General features: G+C 50.2%; 2 long non-coding RNA genes and 1 pseudogene across 2 annotated transcripts; 1 reads left to right on the top strand and 2 right to left on the bottom strand.

Moving 5' to 3' along the window:
* Nucleotides 1-5,004: 5,004 nt before the first annotated feature.
* On the bottom strand, nt 5,005-8,688 carry LOC149352301 (SCAN domain-containing protein 3-like; annotated as a pseudogene).
* Nucleotides 8,689-13,986: 5,298 nt separating this feature from the next.
* LOC149352300 (uncharacterized) lies at nt 13,987-18,748 on the top strand. Its single transcript, XR_016290744.1, has 2 exons — nt 13,987-14,194; nt 18,483-18,748. It is a non-coding gene; the product is annotated as an uncharacterized LOC149352300 (long non-coding RNA).
* Nucleotides 18,622-19,426, bottom strand: LOC149352299 (uncharacterized). The gene is made up of 2 exons (XR_016290743.1): nt 19,143-19,426; nt 18,622-18,747 (listed from the first exon to the last, which is right to left on the bottom strand). It is a non-coding gene; the product is annotated as an uncharacterized LOC149352299 (long non-coding RNA).
* Nucleotides 19,427-22,825: the final 3,399 nt, after the last annotated feature.

Raw genomic sequence — 22,825 nt, 5'->3', positions numbered from 1 at the left:
ATGTGCTAACTTTGTAGCCGTCGAGAAGCACGGGTATATCCAATGAGAATCGATCTCCGAGTTCAAGAACAGCAGCCGTTGCCTTTAAGTCGCGGTCAGCCGCTGTTCACGTTGTCGGGGTGTCTTGTTCGCATCGATTACCTGCGGCCTCGCCCCCGGAGGTCGCTCTCTTTAGCTTTCCCGGCGGGGGCTTGGCGACGGCCTCTGCGCCATCCAGGAGGAGCTTTGGGGCTGTGGCGAAAGTCGGCGTGGTGATGGAGATCGAGACTGCCGCTGGGGAATTATCGCCATTCGCTGCTGGGCAATATAGTACTCGATCTCCGGGGTCATTGACCTAATGATGGGTGGGGAATGACGACGGGGAACCACTGCAGCCCAAGCTGTCGATACGGGCACTGGCGATACAGCGGGTTCCCCGCAGTGAAAGCACAGACGCCGCCGATCTGGGGCACGCCACAGGTCCGTCTTCTGCTGGCGTGGTCGTCGATTGCCTATGCACGTGTCGGGGTTTGCGGAAAACAGTAAGCCTTGACTGGACGGAGGAAACTGCGCCAAAGAGGGCGCAGGGTGTCGCAGGGCGTCGCAAGGCTTCAGCATACGTTGGCCGACGATACTCCGTGGGAAAAGGCGGCAGGTCAACGGACGAGAACGAAGGCCTAAATGCTTGAACCTCTTCGCGGATGAGGCTAGCGAGAGCCGGCCGTCGGCTGGGCAGCACCGAAAAGCGTCTGGAGCTCTTCACGCATAATGGAGCGGTTCATCTCGTGGGGATCAGGGTCATCCCGGAAGGCAGGAAACGGTTCTGTAGCCGAAGTGGCGAGGACCGGCCTGTCGTAGGTGATAGACCGCCGCAGGAGCATCTTCTCCATCATGACCGCTTCCGTAAGGAACCCAGCAACAGTCCCTGGTGGACTGCGCACGAGGCCAGTGAACAGTTGCTCTTTAACGCCGCGCATTAGGTAGCGCACCTTTTTCTCTTCGGGCATGGCCGGGTCAGCTCGCCGGAAGAGCCTTGTCATGTCCTCCACGTACAGTCTTTGTCAAAAGTAACCAGGCTCCATGGTTTGCTTCTCATTTGTATAACAGAGCCCTCACGGCTTCCCTAAAGATCAAAAACTTTTTTGAAGGTGAGAACAGGGGTTCTCCTTACCATACAGAGATTTAGAGCTAGGGGGCTAACATAATAACTTTAATATACGACTATGAACAAAAACCTGCAGCCTGGCTACTTTTGACAAAGACTGTACATGGTTACAGTCTCGTTCGGCATCTGAATGCGAGACTACAAAGCCGTTCAGCCCGCTCTCGGCGATTCATGCTGACGTAGGTCTCCAGCAGATGTCGGCGGAACTCGTGCCATGATGTTAAAGGGTCAGTCTACTGAATTTTATCGACCATATTTTCTTTGCGGCAACCGATAGCTCTTTACTCAAATTACGGTTTAGCCAGCTGTGGTGCCAAGAAGTGCGGTAGAACATTTTAAAATAGAATTTATTGATGTGGGAACATATCTGTATGAGATGGCAGTCTCATCTGGCAACCATCTGGATTTCCGCCGCGCGGCGACAAACATGGCGGCGCCCGTCGAAGCCGGACCTCTCGCTTCGGACTGAATTCTCGTTGTTGCTGCCTTTTTCAGTGCGTTCACTGGCCATAAATGGGAAGCCGGTCTTTCCCTTCGTCTCATCTCGCCTATAAGAAAACATATAAGAGATAAATTTGCTTTATTTTAATAATTAAAGTGACGATTCTGACGCTCAGGCTTAAGGGGAGAGTCGGTTTGTTTACAGCAATGGTTCCCGTCCTAACAACCAGATGGCGCCACTATAGGCTGAGTTTATTTTTGCGTCTCTGCTAGCATACGCTGAACTAAAAGTGGGAATGTGCCTGCGTTTTGCGTACGTGTAACTATACATATTCATGTGATTTACAGAAAAAGCGAGCGGTACGCCTTCTACAGTTTACTAGAAGAAAACGTGCGTTTCTCTGACATTGGGGCATACAAATGGTACGTAGTATATTCACTTATGATTCTAAAAAAAAGACTACCACCTTCTTGAACAAAATGAACGTTTGGGGTCGCCACGTACCATGCATTTTTACGCGATTTTTAACGCCGAAATAAAATATAAATTCCTGCCTAAACCGGGAGCAGTTCCCTCGTTATTGATGTTATAGGGTGCCAACTACCAGAATATGCCATTATTTATACACTCATCTCGGTGAGTAGACTGACCCTTTAAGGCGTCTTCTCGGTTCTCGTACCAGGTAGGTGCACCATCCTCCAGACTAAAGAAGACGTTTAGAAGCTTGGCGGCGTCCCACTGGTTGAAAGAGGCGACCCGTTCTGACGCGACAAGCCAGTAAACGTCTTCGAGCTGACTGCCGTGGAATGGTTTGGGCAGTTGCGCATTCTGCAAGGTGTAGTAGGCCGCAGCTTGAATGACAGATCGATGGGTGGGTGCCCTGGCAGACTTCAAAGGCCCGTGCTCGGGAGGTAGGCTTTGGTTTCTCCGGCTAGCACGATGCACAGGGGCATCGACTAGCGAAGTATGGAGGAGTATGGGACATAGGCGGGGATCTTCACCCAGCGCCTACACCAAAATATGTCACGGAAGATAGAACGACAGGTCACTAACAGGCAGAATGGTTGGTTGGTTGCCCTCGAATAAAATGGCACATACCCACTACGGGGGAGTGGCCGAGACAAAGGCGGTGAACTGCTGGAAAGAGGAGCATTTATAGAGGAAAGGGAGAAGTAATAGTGTTTAGGCAGAATATGGCAGCTAGCCAGCGCAAGACACTTCAACGTTGTCACTTTCCTGCGCCACTTGAGGACACCAGGTGGCAATATGTCAAGCAAGTGAGCTTTACAAACAGCCAGAATGTATTTAAAAGTTTGTAATGGAACCTGCAATAAAATACTAATGTGCACTAAACAGTTTCACACAACTGACCAAAATTCTGAACTTTACAATACACTACAAGATTACAATGTTTGTCGCAGGCACTAATCCCAGTAATTTTTGTTTCAATAGCCACAACCCTTGCAGCTTGTTATCATAAACACCTTATATAAATAGATGGCTTTTTCAAGAACCACCAACACAACAAAGAAGCTAGCACAATTTGAAATGATCACAAACAGATTATATTCTGACGACCAAAATAGATTAAAATTATGCAGACGCAATGATCCACAAATACGCCATTTACATTCAGCGGAGACAGTGCTCTGGGAAATGGTAAACCAGATGTCAGTGAACTCAATTGGTAGTTCTCGTTCCAAACAACAGAGAACTCTTCGAACCACCAAACTAACGTAAGACACATCATTTTACGTAAGACACGCACGCACGCACACGCACACACACGCACAGGCACACACACACGCTCACACACACACCTTATACAGTGAATAGGTACGCATGTCTTTTGCAATAACAGTATAGGGAGCCAAGGAGAAGGCCGTTTACATATTTCAGTGACTGCAAAATGCTTGGGAAAGGCTGCAAGTGCAATTATTTTTTTTCTCTGTCAGCAATGCAAAATTATTGCAGTGTGCTATACTGAATAACTGACTAAAATTTTAAGTATGTAATCTTATCTATTTAAAAAAAATGTGATTATGCCGATTGTAATTACGGACGGTTGTTAGCAGCCTGTACTGCAGCCTGGCCCGATCGAGAATTCGCAGTAAGAATCGAGAATTCGCAGTAAGAATCGCGACGTCGTTGTAAAATCGTCGGGGCAGCGTAACTTTGAGAGCAGGCAGCATTCTGTTATTTTGGGGCAGAAACCACGCGTCACATTGCAATCGACCACGATTCTACCTTCGACGAAAATCCCGCAGCAAAAGAAACGTTGACGCAACGGATATTGTCTTGAATACGCCGCAATTAATACAGGTAATTTCTACCGCAAGATATCTGCGTGTTTCGCTGCAAGCACATGCCTGTACCGCCGCACGCGATTAGACGGGCGGCACTGCCGGGAGCGCCAATCGGAACGTTCGAACCATCCGTCTCGTCCGCCAGCAGCAAAGTGATCGTACATACAACACCATTCCGCCCAACGCCAGGGCGGAGGCTGAAAGGTAGGTGCGGTGGCGCGCCGCACCCATGGTGCAGCAGACCACGCATGCGGCACAGTACGTCGTGGGAGGCGAGATCAAGGCACGATTAATCCGGTGCACTCTTAAAAAAAAGTCAGTAAAAAAGCAGTAAAAAGGTGGCAAGTGCAGCAGTTACTAACTCTGACGTCATTTTGCTACTTTTTATTCGCTATTTACTACCCCCCCCCCCCCCCCTCGAGGTAGAGTTAGTAAAAGTAGTCCTAAAATCAACTCAAAGAATATGCGAACAAATTGGTTTTGTAATTAAACATTTCTGCAGGGGCGTATGGTTAGGTAGACTAAGCTGTTTCTACTAGAGCACTGCACGGGCCTCAGTCTGAGGCCCAGGCCCGCCCGAGTCCGAGACCTGAAGGCCGAGCCCAGGCCCGGCCCAGGCCCGGCCCAGGCCCGCGGCTTCAACCCCGGGCCCGGCCCTGGCCCGCTAATTTATCGCTCTAGCGAGCCCGGCTCGGCCCGTGAATCCCGGAGTGAAGCCCAGCCCGGGCCCGGCCCGGCCCGTTTCACTGTTACGCTTGAGGTATACTGCTCACTCTGAGCAAGTAGACTGCTACTACACCGATAAGAAACTGGCTGACAAAGGTTCTGAAACCGCAGTTTGGCTTGCAGAAAGTCGGTTCTTTTTAACCTGGAAGGAAATGATTAAGAGTAGTGCTCGCCAGGCCCGTCTTTTGGACAGTGATCTCGTGTAGGTGCGCAAAGATAAACTCGGAAGTTCTGAGAGCCAAATAAAAAGGGCTGCATACGCGCGTAATAGACTACTTTGCATTCCCCCATGATTTTAATCAGTTATATTTTGCCGCCCGCGAAGTATAAACCTTAAAGCTGCCTAGCAAGCAGTGGGATGACATTTTTTTTTAGTGAACGCGTTCTCACAGGTTGAACTCATAGCCGTACTGGCCGCCTTTCAGCAGAAACGAAAAGCTAAAAGGTTTGAGTATTTCACGGTGTGTGTTTCGAAGACTATAAGCGTCCTAAACTAATATGCTCTTCCCGAATGCATTTCTAATAGTGTATAGGTATGTTTTAGGATGACGAATGATCAATGGCCAGTTAAGACCGGTTGAATTTTACTCTTACTGGTGGAGCAGAAGATAACGCGCGAACCACGTGATAACTTGCAGGGCAAAACACTTGTCATGACAACCAGGCTGAAGAAGCGAGGAGGAATATATGTGGTTATTAGATGAGATGTACAAATTCTCGCGAGCTTTTGTGGCTATTTTATTTACGAGACGTTCCGGTCAGCTCATCAAAAAGAAAACCAAACGTGCTTTAGTTTGTGATTTTTCTCACATGGGAAAAATATAGCTATAAAATAAAAGCTATGTCTTTCGGGCTTAAGGGCCCAAGGGGAGTCAGGGTATGACAAAAACCGAAGCAGAGGGCTCCGAATCATTCCGACCACCTGGGTTTCTTCAACGAGCAATGATACTACAAAGTGCATGGCTGTCATGCTTTCCTTTGAAAAAGAAATGCGGCTGCCGAGGCTAGGAGCAAACCCTGGTTCCCCGGCTCAATAATCAAGCGCCTTGACCACTAAGCCACCGCGGCGGAAATAAGGAAATAAATAAGTCAATGAATAAAGCTTAGTTTTTTTTTTTCTCAGCGCGTACTATAACCCATAGCTCATCTGTGTCGCTGCTCCAATGCCGCAGTTGTGTACTTCACTCTGAAATAGTGAATGTTTAGTTGTACACCAGCCGTTTCTGTACGGACCCAAGCCCGGCTCGGGTCCGCAGCTTTAAGCCCGAGCCCGGCCTGGGCCCGCAACTTAAGGCCCGGGCCCGGCCCAGGCCCGGCAAGACAGATCATGTCCCGGCCCGGCCCGGGCTTTCGGGCCGACCCGAGCCCGTGCAGTGCACTAGTTTCTACAATCTCAACTTCATAATTAACGCTGGTACCTTAGCTCTACCGTTAAGAACCACTAGCTCGTAAATGAGAGTCAGATTTACGGGGTATATAAGACTGAGAGAAGTCCACGACAGCCCAGTTGGTGCAGTGATGAGAGCAAGAACTGCCGCGCGCTGGGGCTTGTGCACGAACGGCTGGGGCAGCGCGAACAAGAGCGCGCAAAATGGCTCCCGTCCAGCGAGGAAGCCGGGCGAGCGATGGGAGGCCATTACTGTACTTCTGCTAGACGGTGGCGCAGCGAGGAGTGCTGATAGTCGGAGATGCCTGGGGCGACCACTACGCAATGTTTAAGTTGATCGGCAGCAGGGGAAACGCTAGAAAACGGGTGACCGCCGCTTCCGGCGGCAGGGTGGCCATTGGGAATTTTTCAAAAAGAGCCAGAACTGAAGTTAAAAGTAGCCAAAAGTAGCCACACCACCTGATCTTGGCGCCAAATTTGTAGCCAAGTAGGAAAGAAGCATTATTACAAGCAACTTTTATTAATGAACAATAAATAATATCATTTTGAATCAACACAAAAACACAGAGCAAATAAAGAGCACGGAATTTTGGGTCTCTTGCTTGGCCTTCAAGCATCAGGTACGTTGCAAATAAATAAAAGTTCAGTCCGCGTAGTTTATCTAGAGTAGATAGTGTTCTTGCCGGAGTAATTCTGGCACATTCTATTCAACAACTCAGCAGGAACGTTAAACGATGATGACGTTTTTTCTTGGAGTCGTAGCCCAAATTTGATTCGCAGAATCGCCACGAGCAAGTCCAGCTTCATTTTGTTACGGATCTCTGTTTTCGTCAAGTTCACGCAAAAGAACACGCGCTCTGCATCAGCATTAGAAATTGGAAGGGTCAAAATTTTCAGTGCTTCTTGCGCCAGGTGTTGAAAAGGGCATTCGCCGGAAGTGTCCTTGTACGATGCCGCTGCGTGCAAGAAAGTCAAATATGATGCGCGATCAAGTGCACCGCTAACACTCTGCAGCTGGCGTATTTCAGACTCCAGTAAGATGGAGGAACATCCAAAAAAATGCAGCGGTAGCTTCATTATGCATTCACGGCTCTTAGCACTTTCTATGCCATCGGGATTTATGGCACACAGTCTTCGAAGTGCAGAGGATGCATTTGGAAGTCGCTGCTGCAGTCCCATCGCCATTTGCCCCAAGAATTGGAATCAGCGCTCCCTCACGGCCCCTTGGTCTTCAATAGGGACTAGTGAAATCTTCTCTCTGAAGACGTCACCTAGGTCCGCTACCTCTGGTCGCAGGAAAATCGACTTCATTTTCACCAGGTCTAACGACAGCAGACTTGCCGTTGTGTTGTGCCTCAAAACTGATGGATTCAAAATCCGCCTAAGAATTTCCAAATACAAATTTTCTAGCTCTTGAAAGACAACCAGTGGGTCAGTTGTGTTTGTTTGGAACATTTTTTTCACTCGCCTAACGTTACGGAGAACTGAGGCAAGCAACACGAGGTAAACATAATTTTTTCTGTCTCGATACATCTCTCGCAAAATGCGCACGTTGTAGCTGCGATCTTCTGCTTTCTCAAAAACTCTTCGAGAGACTGGTACTGCGCTAAAATTCTTTCTATAGAGTCTGCAATAGCAAGCCATCTCGTCTGCGAAAGTGACAGAATCTTGGGCGGTGTATTTGCACTTTCATCTTCCGCTGTCATGCTGGCATACAGTCTCTTATAAGCATCTTGCCGGCAGCTGCTGTGTGCAAAGTAGTTGTATGTTTCTCGCACTAAGTGCTCAACCGCAGACGGAATCGCCTCCATCGACTTGGATGCCACAAAGTCCAGGCTGTGGCAAGAGCATTTTATTAGAATCAAGTCTTTGTTGTCCTCACTAAGACGACTGAACAGAGAATTGTGTTTGCCGCACATGGCATTTGCACCATCGGTGCAGAGTCCGAGACAGTTCTTGATCGATAGGCCGTGCTTGTCCAACGTCTTCAATACCGTGTCGTGAAGCGTTTCTGCCGTTCCATCAGACAGCTCTACGAGATCAAGAAGGGTGGTTGCAATCCTGTTTTCTTCTAAACTCAGAAACCGCACAACCATGCAAAGTTGCTTTGTCGTGGATACATCGGTTGATTCATCCACCATTAGGGAATAGCTGGAGCCGTTCAGTTGTTTGTCCATGTTTTCCGTGAAGTACGGGAAGAGAACATTCGTAATTATAGCCGTGCACTTCGTTCTGTGCATATCAAAATTATTGAATTCGGAATGCAGAATCTCACCAAGTTCGCCGACAGCATTTATGGAAGTGTGCACTGCAGTGTACAAGGCGATCCTTAACTCTCGGCGAGCCTTTTCATAGTACGTCGACTCGAAGACGCTAGAAGCTGCGGCAGTTTTTGTTGCGAACTTGGGATTACTGCGCACTCGCGGTGCTTTTTGGTTTCTGCGTGCTTCAACAGATCACTGTAGTGGGGTCGAATGTTGAAATTGCAGTACTTGCAGTGAGCAGTCGTTCCGCTGTCACGTGACGAAATCCATCCTGTAACGCATGGTAATATGCATATTAGATGCTAAGCGGCATGCGACTAAATGCCTAAAGAATAGTTTCCGTTTTGCTTACCGCTCAGTTTCTTGTCCTTTCTCCATTCTTCTCGAAACGTGCGCTTTGCTCTTGCGCCTTTTCCCATGGTAGACACCGGTGTCGGCAAGCCGAAGGCACAAAAACAGAAGCGTTGTCGCCTTGGGGTACACAAGTGTTATTTCACCGGTACCGAGCTGCTCGTTCCTCTCCTGGTGTCATGCCGTGCACACGGCTGCACCTGACACGGCTGCACCTGCATGACCCTAACGGATAAAGTACTCTAGATTAGTGTTATTTTCTCCAGATGGAGCGCAACGTCCTCACGGGCTCTGCTTCGACGTGCGCCCATCACCCAGAGTCCGTGAGCGCACCCGCGTCTGCTAGTTGGTATAATAGCTTTATGTGCGCATCGCTGGCGGAGAGAATATATGCGTAGAGGACGCGCGCGCGCATCAAGGTGACCGGGACAGCCATGAGGAGAGCAAAGCTTGGAAATAATTGTTCTTCTTTGTTCTTGCTTGCTATTGTATATGCAATTGCAAAAAAAAAAATGGCTAGTAAATGCGCCAGAATAGAAGTTCAAAGTAGCCAGAAAGTAGCCAAGGAGCCAACGTGAAATTTTCATCGCCAGACAGGGTCGAAAAGTAGCCAATTTGGCGCAAAGTAGCCACCAACGGCAACCCTGTCCGGCGGCGCGATAAAAATGCAGACCGCCGTCGCCTGCCTGCAGCATGGAGCCGACGGCCCACGCGCGAGAAACGCGTGCGCCGAGATGCGGGGTTAACAGCTCCCTTCGGCTGTTCCAATGAAACTGCTGTTTGATCTCTCAAAACGACGAGTGGAAGAGCAAAGTCTTCTCTCCCCGCAGCTTGTGGCGCGAGGGAGAGAGAAAAGAGAGCGAGCAGTCGATTTTTATTTCTCGTTGAAAATCGTTGGTCCCGAAACGTTATACATGGGACCAAAATGCTTTGATTCGTTGTTGTTGCTGCTTAAAACTCCCGAAAAAGATTTCTAGACCTTTAGTGGAAGCACTGCCTTTTTGCTCGTGATTCTGTCTTGCCTCGACGGTCTGGAAACGTTTGATAAGTGTTGCACTGGGACTAAGACATTTCATCCTTTTTGGGCGCACATGGGGAGTTACAGGTGCCCCAGCACGTATTCCGCAGACCTCTGTGGAAAACGGCGCCGTGCGCCCGACATTGTGCAAAGCATGCCCAAACTCTCGGACATTCAGCGGCTTGCAGCATATGAGCCATCCTGGCTTGCCCGGCGCAGACCCGCTCAAGAACCTCGACGACGGCTCGATTGAGAACCTCGCAAAATACTTCAACAAGTGCTGGAGAGCGGCCGCGCTACCAAAGAAGTGGAAGACAGCCAAGACTATCCTGATACCGAAGCCGGGGAAGCCACCGGACACGGACAACCTTCGGCCCATCTCGCTCACGTCCTGCGTGGGCAAGGTGCTGGAGCACGTCCTGCTCAACAGGTGGCAAGACTACCTGGAACGAGAGGGGCTGTATCCGGCCACGGTGATCGGCTTTAGACAGCACCTCAGCACGCAGGACGCGATGCTGCAGCTCAAATACCAAATCATAGACAATGGCGGCAGCGCCCGCGACAACAAGGCAATCCTGGGTCTCGACCTAAAGAGCGCATAATGTGAAACACTCGGCGATTCTGTCCCAAGTCTCTAAGCTCAACATGGGCGAAAGATCCTACAACTACATCAAGGCCTTCCTCACGGACAGGACCGCCCAGCTACGAGCAGGCGACCTACAAACGCAAGAGAAGAAGCTCGGGAGCACCGGCACACCGCAGGGATCGGTCATTTCGCCGATGCTGTTCAACCTGGTAATGATCGGAGTGGCCGAGAAGCTCGCGGACATCGAAGACGTCAGGCACACCATCTACGCGGACGATATCACACTGTGGGTGACCGGCGGCAGTGACGCCCACATCGAGGGCGCTCTGCAAGCAGCCGTCGACGCGATAGAAGACCACCTGGAAGGCACCGGCTTGAGATGTTCGCCGAGCAAATCGGAGCTCCTCATACTCCCACCTACCAACAATGGCAGATGCAAGACCAGACAACGCGAATGCGAAAAAATCAGAATCGTAACCAAATCCGGCAACGTGATCCCCGAGGTCAGCAAAATCAGGATCCTAGGCATGGTCATCGAAAAGCATGGAAGAAACGGCGAAACCATCGCCCGTCTCACGGCAAGAGCGGCCAACGCTATGCGACTCCTCAAAAGAGTCACTTCCCGGAAGGCTGGCATGAGAGAGGAGAGCCTAATCAGGCTCGTCCAATCCTTCATCATCAGCCACGTCGCGTACGTTGCAGCCTACCATAGATGGCTGCAACACGAACGCAACAAAATTAATGTAATCATCAGGAGAGCGTACAAGGCGGCGCTGGGCCTTTCCGAGTCCACGAGCACGACCCGCCTCTTACAACTCGGGATCCACAACACGCTCGAAGAAATAGCCGAAGCGCAACGGACCTCTCAACTGGAGCGGCTGTCCTCGACCAAAGCCGGGAGGAAGATACTGGACGACCTGGGAATAGGACACTCGAACGACGCGCTGACGAAGCTCCCCGTCCCCGAAGAGGTCCGACGCCAGACCAGAATCGACCCCATACCCAAGAACATGAACCCCGAGTATAACAAGGAAAGAAGAGCGGCGAGGGCCAAGGCTCTCATCGACCTGCACGCCAACGACGAGCACGCGCGGTACGTGGACGCGGCCGAATACCAACGGAACGCCTTCGCAGCGGTCGTCATAGAGGCGTCGACCGGCGCCACGAGGACGGCAGCGAGCGTGAGAGGCGCCGGAGCGGAACAAGCGGAGGAGGTGGCCATCGCCCTGGCCATTGCCGACGCAGACTGCTACACGGTGCTGAGTGACTCGAGACAGGCGGTGCGAAACTTCGCCAAAGGCCAAGTCTGCAGGGAGGCCGAGCGCGTACTACGAGCGACTAAACTGCAAGACAGAAGAGTAAGAATCAAGTGGTTTCCGGCGCACGCGGGCGACGCGTCGGAACGCAGTGCGAACCACAATGAGACGGCACATGCAGCGGCGCGAGCGCTAACCAACCGCGCCCCGGCAACACACCGTCCGACGTGGTTCGGAGCCAAGGACCGCATGACCGACTACAGCGAAATCACGAAGGCCTACCGCCTGGCTCGCAGGACTCTCCCACCCCCGCACCCGAGGCTGAGTCGAGCGGAGGCGGTACTACTGAGACAGCTCCAGACCGGATCGCTACCGAGCCCGAGACTGATGCATCGCATGTACCCCGAGACCTACCCGACCGATACGTGTAGAGTCTGCCGGAGGGAGCCGGTAGATCACACGCACATCCTGTGGGACTGCATCAAAAATCCAAAGGAAGCAAGATCAGGAACAATCCCGCCGCGGCTGGAGGCAGCCGCGAAGAGCAACGACCATGACCAACAGCTATGGGCCGTCCAGCAGGTCCTCGGGGCGCTCGAAAGGCAGGGATCCAGCGAGCCGGCAACGGCGAGCGGAGACCCGCGCCGAGTAACGGCAGCCTCGTAGACGACGTAGGCCCTCGTCGGGGCGCGCGAGCGTCCAACTGCAGGCACAAATAAAGTTTACTCCAATCCAATCCAATCCCTCCTCCTCCTCCTCTCTAGCGTCGTCTGCTCGAGGCTCACGCGACGTTTCGCCGGCAGCCCATTACAGGCTGGAAACCTTCAACGGCCGTGCTCCTCGACCATTGGTGCGGGCGACCACCAGCGGTGCGGGCGTTTCGTTGGGGACTGCGGGGCTGCGGCAGTACCGCGGCCGCGCCTGCATATAGCCGCGCTTCGGGCGCTAAAAAAACATTGTCGAGCATACTTCCGCTGCGTGGCTGTGTTGCAGGAAGTATTTACGTTATCAAAGCGATAACATTGACGCGTTTTAATGACATTTAGTTTGACATTCAAGTTAATTGTGCCGGCGCTTAGAACGCGCTCGTGCTTAATCGAATTCCGTCTTGGTGCTCCACCGCAAAGAAACTTTTTATTCAATATCAAGAATTAGGTGTGCGGCTAGTATGCAGTTCCAATTCCCATGCACTCTTATTCCTTCCTGCCGGCCATAAAGCCCCCCCCCCCCCCCCCACTTCCACAAACGGCTTTCTTGTCGCCGCGCCAGTTTATCAACAAATTACCGCTGTGAGCTCAACTGAGTCGCAGCGCCAACAGAAAACAAATTTTGTCATGGTTTATGCAACCTGGTGCATAAAAACGTACTTCCGCTTAATTTATAAAAGCTTGAATAGATATGAGCAGCTAATCCAGCTTTCACTAATTCTGAGGTCCGAAGTCGCGTTATTTTATTCAGGAGCTCTCGCCGCGTGTGAGAGCGTTGCGTAGGCGTTTGGCTAAGTGTGGAAAATGTAATGAAATCGCGCATATTTTCCTATGAATAATGTAGATACCGCACCGCTGCGGTGGCTCAGTGGTTACAGCTCTCTGCTCTGGCCCAAAAGACGCGGGTTCGATCCCGGCCGCGGCGGCCGAATTTCGAAGGAGGCGAAATTCTAGAGGCCCGTGTACTGTGCGATGTCAGTGCACGTTAAAGAACCCCAGGTGGTCGAAATTTCCGGAGCCCTTCACTACGGCGTCCCTCATAGGCTGAGTCGCTTTGGGACGTAAAACCTTAATAAACCAAACCAAGCTAAGGTAGATACCAACAGCAGAAAGATACTATAGATAAACCTTTCCCCAGATACCTCTAACATGCGTGCGGAAAAAGCAGCTGAAATCGGTAGCGGTCGTGCTTACAATCCTCTGCATGAAAAGTGTTTAATGGGAACAAGAGCAAGCTCAGCGCAAGGGTGCCGAACACGTACATGGTGATCGAAAACACGCGCTCCGTCGGGACAACCTTCAGTCTGCAGCTCGCCTATCCAGTTACTACTCCACTGAGTCAAATCAATAGATCTACATTCTGATGCATAAAATTATCATAGATGATATCGCACGTAAAAGGCGACGACAAACGACACGACAGCGCAGAAATCTGCTTAGAAGTGCCGGTTTCCAGTCCGTACACTACTTGGTCGACTACACTCGGATGTCACGTTAACGAGTAACTGCGCACAAGATAACCGCAGCACTGTCTGGAAGAGGGCAAATGTGAGTAGTGACGCACAGCACACACCCTCATACGTTAGCTGATGGAGCACAAAACGGCAGAAGCGAACACGTAAACATGCGTCCTATGCGCGGCGCCGGCGCGACCCGCAGTCCCTCGGGCCGCGCGCGCAGACAGATGGCGACTGGCGTCGAGAGTAGGCGCGCGTCCGCAGCCTGCGTGCGAGGGTAAAAAAATCTGGTCTATAAATAGAGAGGCGCTGCAGAGCGGTTGCAGACGAGACGGTTCTACATACTGCACGTACACGTCCGTTGACTCACCGTCGCCTCAACCGTTTCTTCGCACAGCTCTACGCAACAGAGGCGGCAGGCTGAGATGCTCCAGCCACAACTGTGGTGACCAGGCTTGGAGGCCCAGTCCCGACACGGCGTAACGGTCATGGTGCGGTGGTCGTGTCCACGTCCGGCTGCCGGTTGTGCCGACCTGTCGTCTTGCTTTATGTAAGTAGGGGCCTTCTTAAATACCGTGTTAATTTGCCTTCGCTTGGGCTCCCTCCGAGGTTTTTTGCAGTTCTTTCGTGCAAAACCGCGATTCTGCGCGTCTTCTGGACCATGTGCTCACTGTTTTTTTTTTATTTTTCGTATTTTATGTTTTAATTTGTTTATTTCTCTTTTCATGTTTTTATTTTCATTATTTGTTCCATTTCGTTCATTAAACCCATGCGTTCACTAGATGCGCCCTTATACACGCTCAAACCCTGACCCTCCTCGCAGCGCCGCCCTTCCTTCTGCTCTTTTTCTCTCTTTTTTCTCATCTCCTGCTTTGCTCCTTCCCACCCTCCACCGCTCTTCTCCACCTCGTGGTCTATTCTCCCTTCTCCTCTTATTTTCTTTCACAGCTGTTCCGCTCTTCGCTTCTTTCCTCGGGCGAGTTGGGGAGGCCGGCTCGCCATTTTGCTTTGCGCGCCTCTCATTCGGCGCCATTTTTGGTGGCCGGTGCCGACGCAGATTTCCCGCCTTTTTAATTCGCTTGGGCTCCCTCCGAGGTTTTTTGCAGTTCTTTCGTGCAAAACCGCGATTCTGCGCGTCTTCTAGACCATGTGCTCACTTTTTTTTTTATTTTTCGTATTTTATGTTTTAATTTGTTTATTTCTCTTTTCATGTTTTTATTTTCATTATTTGTTCCATTTCGTTCATTAAACCCATGCGTTCACTAGATGCGCCCTTATACACGCTCAAACCCTGACCCTCCTCGCAGCGCCGCCCTTCCTTGTGCTCTTTTTCTCTCCTCTTTTTTCTCATCTCCTGCTTTGCTCCTTCCCACCCTCCACCGCTCTTCTCCACCTCGTGGTCTATTCTCCCTTCTCCTCTTATTTTCTTTCACAGCTGTTCCGCTCTTCGCTTCTTTCCTCGGGCGAGTTGGGGAAGCCGGCTCGCCATTTTGCTTTGCGCGCCTCTCATTCGGCGCCATTTTTTGTGGCCGGTGCCGACGCAGATTTCCCGCCTTTTTAATTCGCTTGGGCTCCCTCCGAGGTTTTTTGCAGTTCTTTCGTGCAAAACCGCGATTCTGCGCGTCTTCTGGACCATGTGCTCACTGTTTTTTTTTTATTTTTCGTATTTTATGTTTTAATTTGTTTATTTCTCTTTTCATGTTTTTATTTTCATTATTTGTTCCATTTCGTTCATTAAGCCCATGCGTTCACTAGATGCGCCCTTATACACGCTCAAACCCTGACCCTTCGTGGCACGTCTCCCCTTCAGGTACCAACGGCCCTCGTTCGATTCCCAGTCCCAAGTGCTTTTTTTTTTTTAAGTAGTGACGCCGAAACGCGAACACACTTGCTAACATTCCTTGGTCACGACAGTGTGAGGCATTAAAGGCTTTCGCCTTAATAAAGTGATTCTGCTCGTATTTTCTTTCACAGCCGTTCTGCTCTTCGCTCCATTCCTCGGGCCCTTCGAGCCATTTTTGTGGCCGGCGCGTTCATCGCGCAAAGAAAGCGATTGCGCACGTACTTACGCGAGCGGAATACGGAACTATTCGTGTCCCCTAGTGTCGTGTGCTCTATCATTCGCGGGAGTTGCGGGTCTTTCGAGCAAAAAAGCGATTACCTCGCGCGACGCAGATTTCCCGCCTTTTTCTTCCCTTCGGCTGCCTCCGCGCGGCCGGCCCCCGTTCGCCAGCTTCCGCGCGCTCGTCGTGGCGCCGCCAAAGAAAGCGATTAGTAGTCGGAGTCCCTCGTGACCTGCGCTGTATTATGCACGCGAATTGCGGTTCTAAACCGCGATTCTGCGGGTGTTGTGGACCGCGTGCCAGGTTCGGACGTCTCTGGGGAAAATTGTCTTTAGATAGAAGCATGTCTTGCTGCTTTGCTTAGTTTGTGTGTGGTTTGGCTGTTTCCGTGGTGGTGGTGGTGAAAACTTTTATTTTGGGAAAAAGAGTTTGTGAGCCACAGAGTGGCCCCGCTACATGGTCGGCGTCCCTAGTCCGGGACACCGCACGACGAGGCGGCCGTCTCTCGCCCGTTTCACCAGAGCCCTTTGGGACTCAAGCGAGGAGCAGTTGAGGAGGGCAGTCTCCCATGCCTCTCTGGAAGGGGTAGGGGAAGGGGGGAGGTGGGGATTTTGAGTACATGCCCACACCATGTGGAAGATATCACAGGTCTCCCCACAGTGTGGGCATCGCCCATCCGTGTTAGGATCGTAATGTTTTATTATTGCAGGACAGAGTAGAGTACCTGTCTGCAGGCGCCTTAAAGTTCGCTCCTCCGTCTTACTCAGCCCTTTTGCAGGGGCCGGGAAAAGGCGGTGGTTGTCGCTATAATGTGTTAATATTTCCCTGAATCGCAGCAGCGGCTGGTTAGTCTCCGAGCCAGAAGAGCTGGGATGAGGAGCCCGGTGAGTAAGCGCTCGGGCAGCCGCGTCAGCGGCCTCATTACCTCGTAAGCCCTGGTGGCCAGGAGCCCAAATGATTCGTTTGGGTGTTGGATCAGTGGCAGTCCGTCGTAGAATACAAGCAGCTAAGGGGGAGATCTCCCCTGCCAAGTAATGTTCACATGCTTTTCGGGAGTCCGTGATGATTATTCTCGAATTGGCGTGGGCGGCAGCAAGCGCTATCGCTACTTCCTCGGCCCGCATTGAATTCGGGGCTCGAAAGGAGAGTCCATCAACGTGCATTTCCTGGTGAACGACAGCGGCCGAGTAAAATCCCGTGGGCAATGGCCCTGCTACGTCAACATAATATACACCGGGTCGGGAGCCGTGTTGTCTCTCAAGAGCCCGAGCCCGCGCTTGTCGTCTGTTTTCATGCATGTCGGTGTCCATGTTACGGGGGAGCGGGGAGACCCAGAGCATATGGCGCCATAGTACTGGGATACGCTCCGCCTCCTCTGGAGTGCAGTCGTGTTGGATGTGTAAGCGGTTTAGCAGGCGGCGCCCAGGAGCCGTCTGCGTGACCCGCGTGTATTGGTTCACGAGGTGGGCCTCCCGCAGCTCCTGGTAGGAGTTTAGCACCGTGGCTGGTGGGTGTTTCGTCCCTTTCAGGATCCCGTGCCTGTCAGGTGTGGGCCCTCGCACAGAATGCACTTGGGCGTGCAAACAGTGTCTTGCTCGGAGTGTTGTATTCCACAACGGGGGCAGATATTTGTCTTGGGGCTCGGGCATACGTCGTGGCGGTGACCGGGCTGTCTGCAATTAGTACAGGTATCCGGACTGCCACGGTATGGGGTGCAGCGGTGGATAGCTCCCATGTATTTGATATGTAGTTAGGGACTGTGCTTTCGTCGAAGGTGATCAGGATATAGTTTGTCTTTCCCGTGCGTCGTGCTGCTATAGTACGGTGTATTGTGGATTCCTTTTGACCAGGTCTTGGTAGGGTTGCGTTGGCGTCTCGTCGTCATAGGCGTTCGAGATGACTCCTCTGGTAGCCCCCGGTGGTGGTGCCACGTATGCTGCGCACAGATATGTTTTGTCTCCGATGGCGAGGCGAGCCTCCTTAGTCGCAGGAGGTAGACGGGCCGGCGTCATGCCGCTGCCGGTTATGGCTACTGCGTCGCGCGATGTGTTGTTGGCGTTCGGGTGAGCTGCGTCTGAGGTAGCGTTGTCGAAGCGGAAAGGTTTCGGCGAACTGGCTGGTCCGGAGGCGTAGGCCTTATACAGCACCGGTGTCCAGTCGCTTGAATTTTGCTCTTCCGCGGTGATGGTGTGGCCTTCAACCGTTACCTCCATGACAACGGCTGCCATCGCCGACGGAGTCGGCGGAGGGGAGGAATTCGAGTTCGGCCTAGCTGTGCAACTTGGCGTCTTGGTCCGATAATCGTTCTCTCAAAAAAGGTCGGATTTTGCCCGTAATGGGCGGCTTCCCTGTCCTCCTTAGGCAGTTACGTCGATTTTCGAGCAGATTAGTGGTCATAGGAGAGACTGGGTAGGCATATGTACCGTTTGCCGGAGCCGACCCAGTAAACCATAAAACGTACCATAGACATCAGCAAGATATTTACGCTGGACATTAGACACCTCCATTAGACATCCATATTAGTACCGTTTATGAAAAATCTACGTACCTACAACATGAAAATTGGGGTCCAGTTCACGTTGTAGGTACATACTGCAGACATCACGCTCTACATTTATCAGATATTTGTGAACATGTAAGTACGCCCAGTCTACGTAGCCTAGACGTCTATATAAAGAGAATATGACTATACATAGATCAATATTTTAAGAGACACATTTCCAGACTGGAACCAGCTGCAATACGAGATGCAGCTGACACCTGTTACAATTCCAGATGGAATGGAGACCTACTGCAGCCCAGCCACAGACTTCCCTATGGAGTCGTCGGGATGTCCAAGCACTCCAGCTAGCTCAAATACAGTTGAGTAAGCGAGTACATGGCCATCATGGGAGCCCAAAACACTGCAGATGACTTCCTAGTGCGTCAGTATTTTATTGCGCTCGGCGCTTTCACTGAATCTTCTCGTTGAGCATAATCGTCAGGTTAACAGCTGCGGTGGCATCAATACTCTTCAGCCGAGCCCAATAGGCCAGGGTTGCTGCAAAAGAAAGCATAATTGTTCACTTTTACAGGTGACAAGAGAATGGCACAGCAACCACAACAAACAAACCCAGTAATTTACGCCACTTTTACCGACGCAAGTCTATGAAGCGTGAAAGGTTGCCCTTGCAGCACTAAAAGGCAGTCGTGCTGAGCGGAGTGTGCTTGCACACGCACTCCGGCACACCATCCGAACGCATGCCCACATTTCGGTAGTAGAGGCCAGTTGCATACATCACCAGCCTTTGTTTCAATATACAGCGAGTTTGGCAAAACAGCCAAACGAGTGAGCGTAAAAATATAACGTGCCGATAAATGCGTTAGAATTTCTTCATTACGAACGCAAAAATAGCATAAAATACACCAATGAGTAAACTGAGACTGAGTACGCACCAAGAAAGGTCACGATCCCAGCCGGTGAAAACGACTTGTAGTCCTAATTCGTACTGACGGGTCCACTTCGCCGAGTAGTAAAAGCAAGCAAACTGTCTTCCTTCAGCTCCATCAAGGAAAGAACGGTTGAACAATCTCGCCAGCAATAATAAGGGAATAATTAATTCTGTGTCGAGGTTCTTCAAACACAATGTTCCCACGGAACACGATTGAAATCGCACACGCGCTGCGCTCTACCACTGCCGCCATGGCTGAACCTAGCCTCGTGCGGATGTGCGAAACTGTCACATATTTTGTATAGTCTCTTTTTTGTACTTAGTAGCAGGCTTGGTGTGGCATGAAAAATAAGTTAATTATTTTTAAAATTGTAGCATATTACTTTTTTCACAGCTGCAATCGCCATGCGCAGTTTGCGCTATTACCGTATTTACTCGCATAATCCTCGCACTTTTTTTCGCAGAAAATCTGTGCGAAGTTAGGGGGTGCGATAATTACGCGGGGAAAATTTTTGAACAATGCTTTGGAGTGCTGAAAGCAAATGTAAATAGGCTGTGAACCGGGGTTCTCAAGCCAGCTATTGTAAATTTAACCAAAACTTCAATACCAACCAACTTCAACTTCAAAACCGAGATGCCTTCTTTCCTTGCAACTACACGCGCCTGGTTCCGCATCAGCTCTATTGACACGGCGCAACCATCCGCCCGTAGAGCCTTAATGTAGTCCAGGAGTGCAGTTTCAACCCCAGGAAACTTTCCCGTCTTCGGACCACGGAAGGCACGCCGAGTCTTGCTGGTTGCCTTGAGCTTGTCGTGCTGCCGTCTCCAGTAGCGGACACAAAACTCGTTGACTCCGAAGTGTCTGCTGGCAGCGCGGTTGCCGTGCTCCAAAGCGTACTCGACAGCTTTTAGCTTAAAGGCAGCGGTGTAGCTTGCGTATCGCCCCATGGCGAAGCGGCACCGAGAGCACGGTGACAAAAGTAGCACGCACTGAGCGAGGCCTACGAAAGTCTTCGCAAAATGGCAGAACTATGCGCGGAACTCGGGAGAACGTGCGGCGGTACTAGCGGAACAAAACTGACGAAACACCTTCTCGCCTTCTTGCTCTCTTGAATGTTTTTATGTAGCCCAAAGATTCTGCTTTGCTTTGAAGTAATCATTTTCTTTCCTATCTGAGCTGTAGTTGTCTTAGGCTGTAGCTGGGTCATCCGCTCCTTTGTATCTGTTAGTCCTTTTATCATTAGTTTGGTAATGCTATATTTTGATAGTGCATGCACTTTTCCTTAGTTCTGTCGAGTGATGTTGGGGATGCGATGATTATGCGAGGAAAAAAAAAATTCCAATTTTCGATAGGCAATGTGGGGGGTGCGAGCATTATGCGAGTAAATACGGTATTGACAAAATACGATACGAACTACAACGCCATGGCGGCTTAGACAATTCACCGCACTTTCCCCGCCGCCGCCTGTCCGCAGCATAGAACAGGCATATGGGCAGCGCATGTAGCATGAAGGCAAGATGACCAATTATCATTAGGGTAACGGGCTGGATTCAGAGAGAATGCAAACACAGCAGAGAGGATCAGGGCAGGTGGGCAGATGAGGTTCGGAAGTTTGCTGGGATAAGGGGGCCGCCGCTGGCACAGGGTTAACGGAGAAATTTTTGGCCGGCAGTGGACATGATTACAGTGTTGACATGATGATAAAAAGCGGGACTCAAGAAGTTTATTCTCAAGAAATATGCGGTCACACATTCAGCAACACAAATGCCTAAGCTTTCCTCAGCTCAACATTCCAATAGTTATCATTGCTAGCGCGATTATCAGATTTAAGACATTTTTGAAAAAAAAAAAATAACTCCCAAAAATTGAACTGAACCAATTCTTGTATTTTAAATAGTTGAATAAAACATGCTTAATCAGAAAAAAATGGTTATTATATAGTCCTGGCTGCTAAATAACAAACAAGTTTTTTAGTGTGTCCTCACTTTTCAGTGTGGTTGAGATAGCTTGCAGGCTGTAGCACAAGGTATAAATTGAATGTAAGAATAGTAATGAAATAACAATGCGAATCCTGACCAAAGTGACTGGCATTTCAAACCAACTGCGTACAGTTGAGTCAGAAACCTGATGCGTGTGCATTCAGATTTGTCTTTACTACTTCCCGTATTTTTCTTCTTTCTAGGCAGGATAATGTTGCCGTGAAGCGAGCACGAAAAAACACAAAAACACAGGCAGCGCTGGTCATGCCTCCAATTTGTAGTCAACAGCGATTTTAAACTTTAAATGCAGTAAGGCAACACGAAATATCGAACGATTGAGAAATATGGAATTCTTAAATTATATATCTCGCTTACATACCCAGGACGTGACAAGTAATATCTACGAGAAGTCTAGGTTAAGGCAGATATGATGTCGTGGGTACGTCTGCAGCTTTTCCACGAAAAAAGGTTGGTAGATAAGACGTCTGAGAGATTTTGGTTTGGTACATAGACGTTCAGACTTAATCTGGACATCTATGGGAGGTTTGTGGTTTGCTGGGGACGTTGCAGGCATCCGCTCCCGTTGGCCCCCTAGCGGCGAATTGGAGCATGTCTGAGCACGGTCGCCGCTCTGCCACCGTATGCGCCAAATAAATTCCGCACACTGTGGCTTTTGCCTTTGTGAAGCAGAATTTAAAATGTGAAAGGTGAACATTTGATCTTCCAGTAAAGAAGAGCTTACACATTACGGATGGGTGCAAATTTGCAGTGCAAGATATATCGCCATCGCTGTAAAAGCCTCAAATAGATTCGACATGCCTTTTGCCACGGGTGTGAGGTAGAAAAATTGTTTAATAATGAACTTTCTACTTGCTTTGTTTGCGGCCATTGAAGAGCTAGCATAACATTTCTTATGGATTACATATGGTGTTCATTCTGCACGGTGAGATACGCATACGTGTTGTGATGCATATATGCATGCTCGATCCCCAATATTTTACGTATCTCTGCGCTTCAGAGATGGTGCAAATGCGTGTGATAGCTTGCTTAAACTACGAGCGCATCGAGGTGACTGATTGTGAGACTGTTAATGGAGTGCGAATTGCGGAGGAACCGAGCGTACATCGCGTCACCTGCCGCAGTAGTTTTCATGCAACGAACAGCTGTGGTCAACGGGCGTGAAGACGTCAATTTGTGCCATTTGTGGAAGTGCAGAGATGTAAGAGTGAGCGATCAATTTCATGTTTGAAGCTCTTCAAAAGTAACTCAAGCAGCAGGATGAGCATACATTGGGCATGACTGTAGCCATGGGCCTACAAGCGACGCCCACCGTACCTTTCATGAGAATCGTCTGGGTCCGTCGGATGTACCTTTAGACACTTCGAAAATGAAAAGCTATTAATGCCAACCTCAGTGATTTAAAAATTAAACTGAATGCTCTGGAAAAAGTAGCTATAGGCACTCCTAAATGTTGTGGCATTCAGTTAATTGCTTCAAATTGTAATTGTAAATGGCTAAGCACTTGTAATATATATTCAACCCTGGAATGTTTCGAGATTAGTAAATGCCGCTCCTGACCCTCTAGCGGTCACTTTTAGCACTGGTGCTGCATTCTTGTCAGACATGTCACCCCACATAATTTAATGCTAATTAACTTGCTTTCAAATGCTAAGCGAATATTAAGCACAAAAAATGGGGGCACATGAA

This window comes from Amblyomma mixtum, chromosome 3, assembly GCF_055824585.1.
Source record: "Amblyomma mixtum isolate Tamu chromosome 3, ASM5582458v1, whole genome shotgun sequence".
NCBI lineage: Eukaryota > Metazoa > Arthropoda > Arachnida > Ixodida > Ixodidae > Amblyomma > Amblyomma mixtum.
This window is presented reverse-complemented; position numbering and strand designations above follow the sequence as displayed.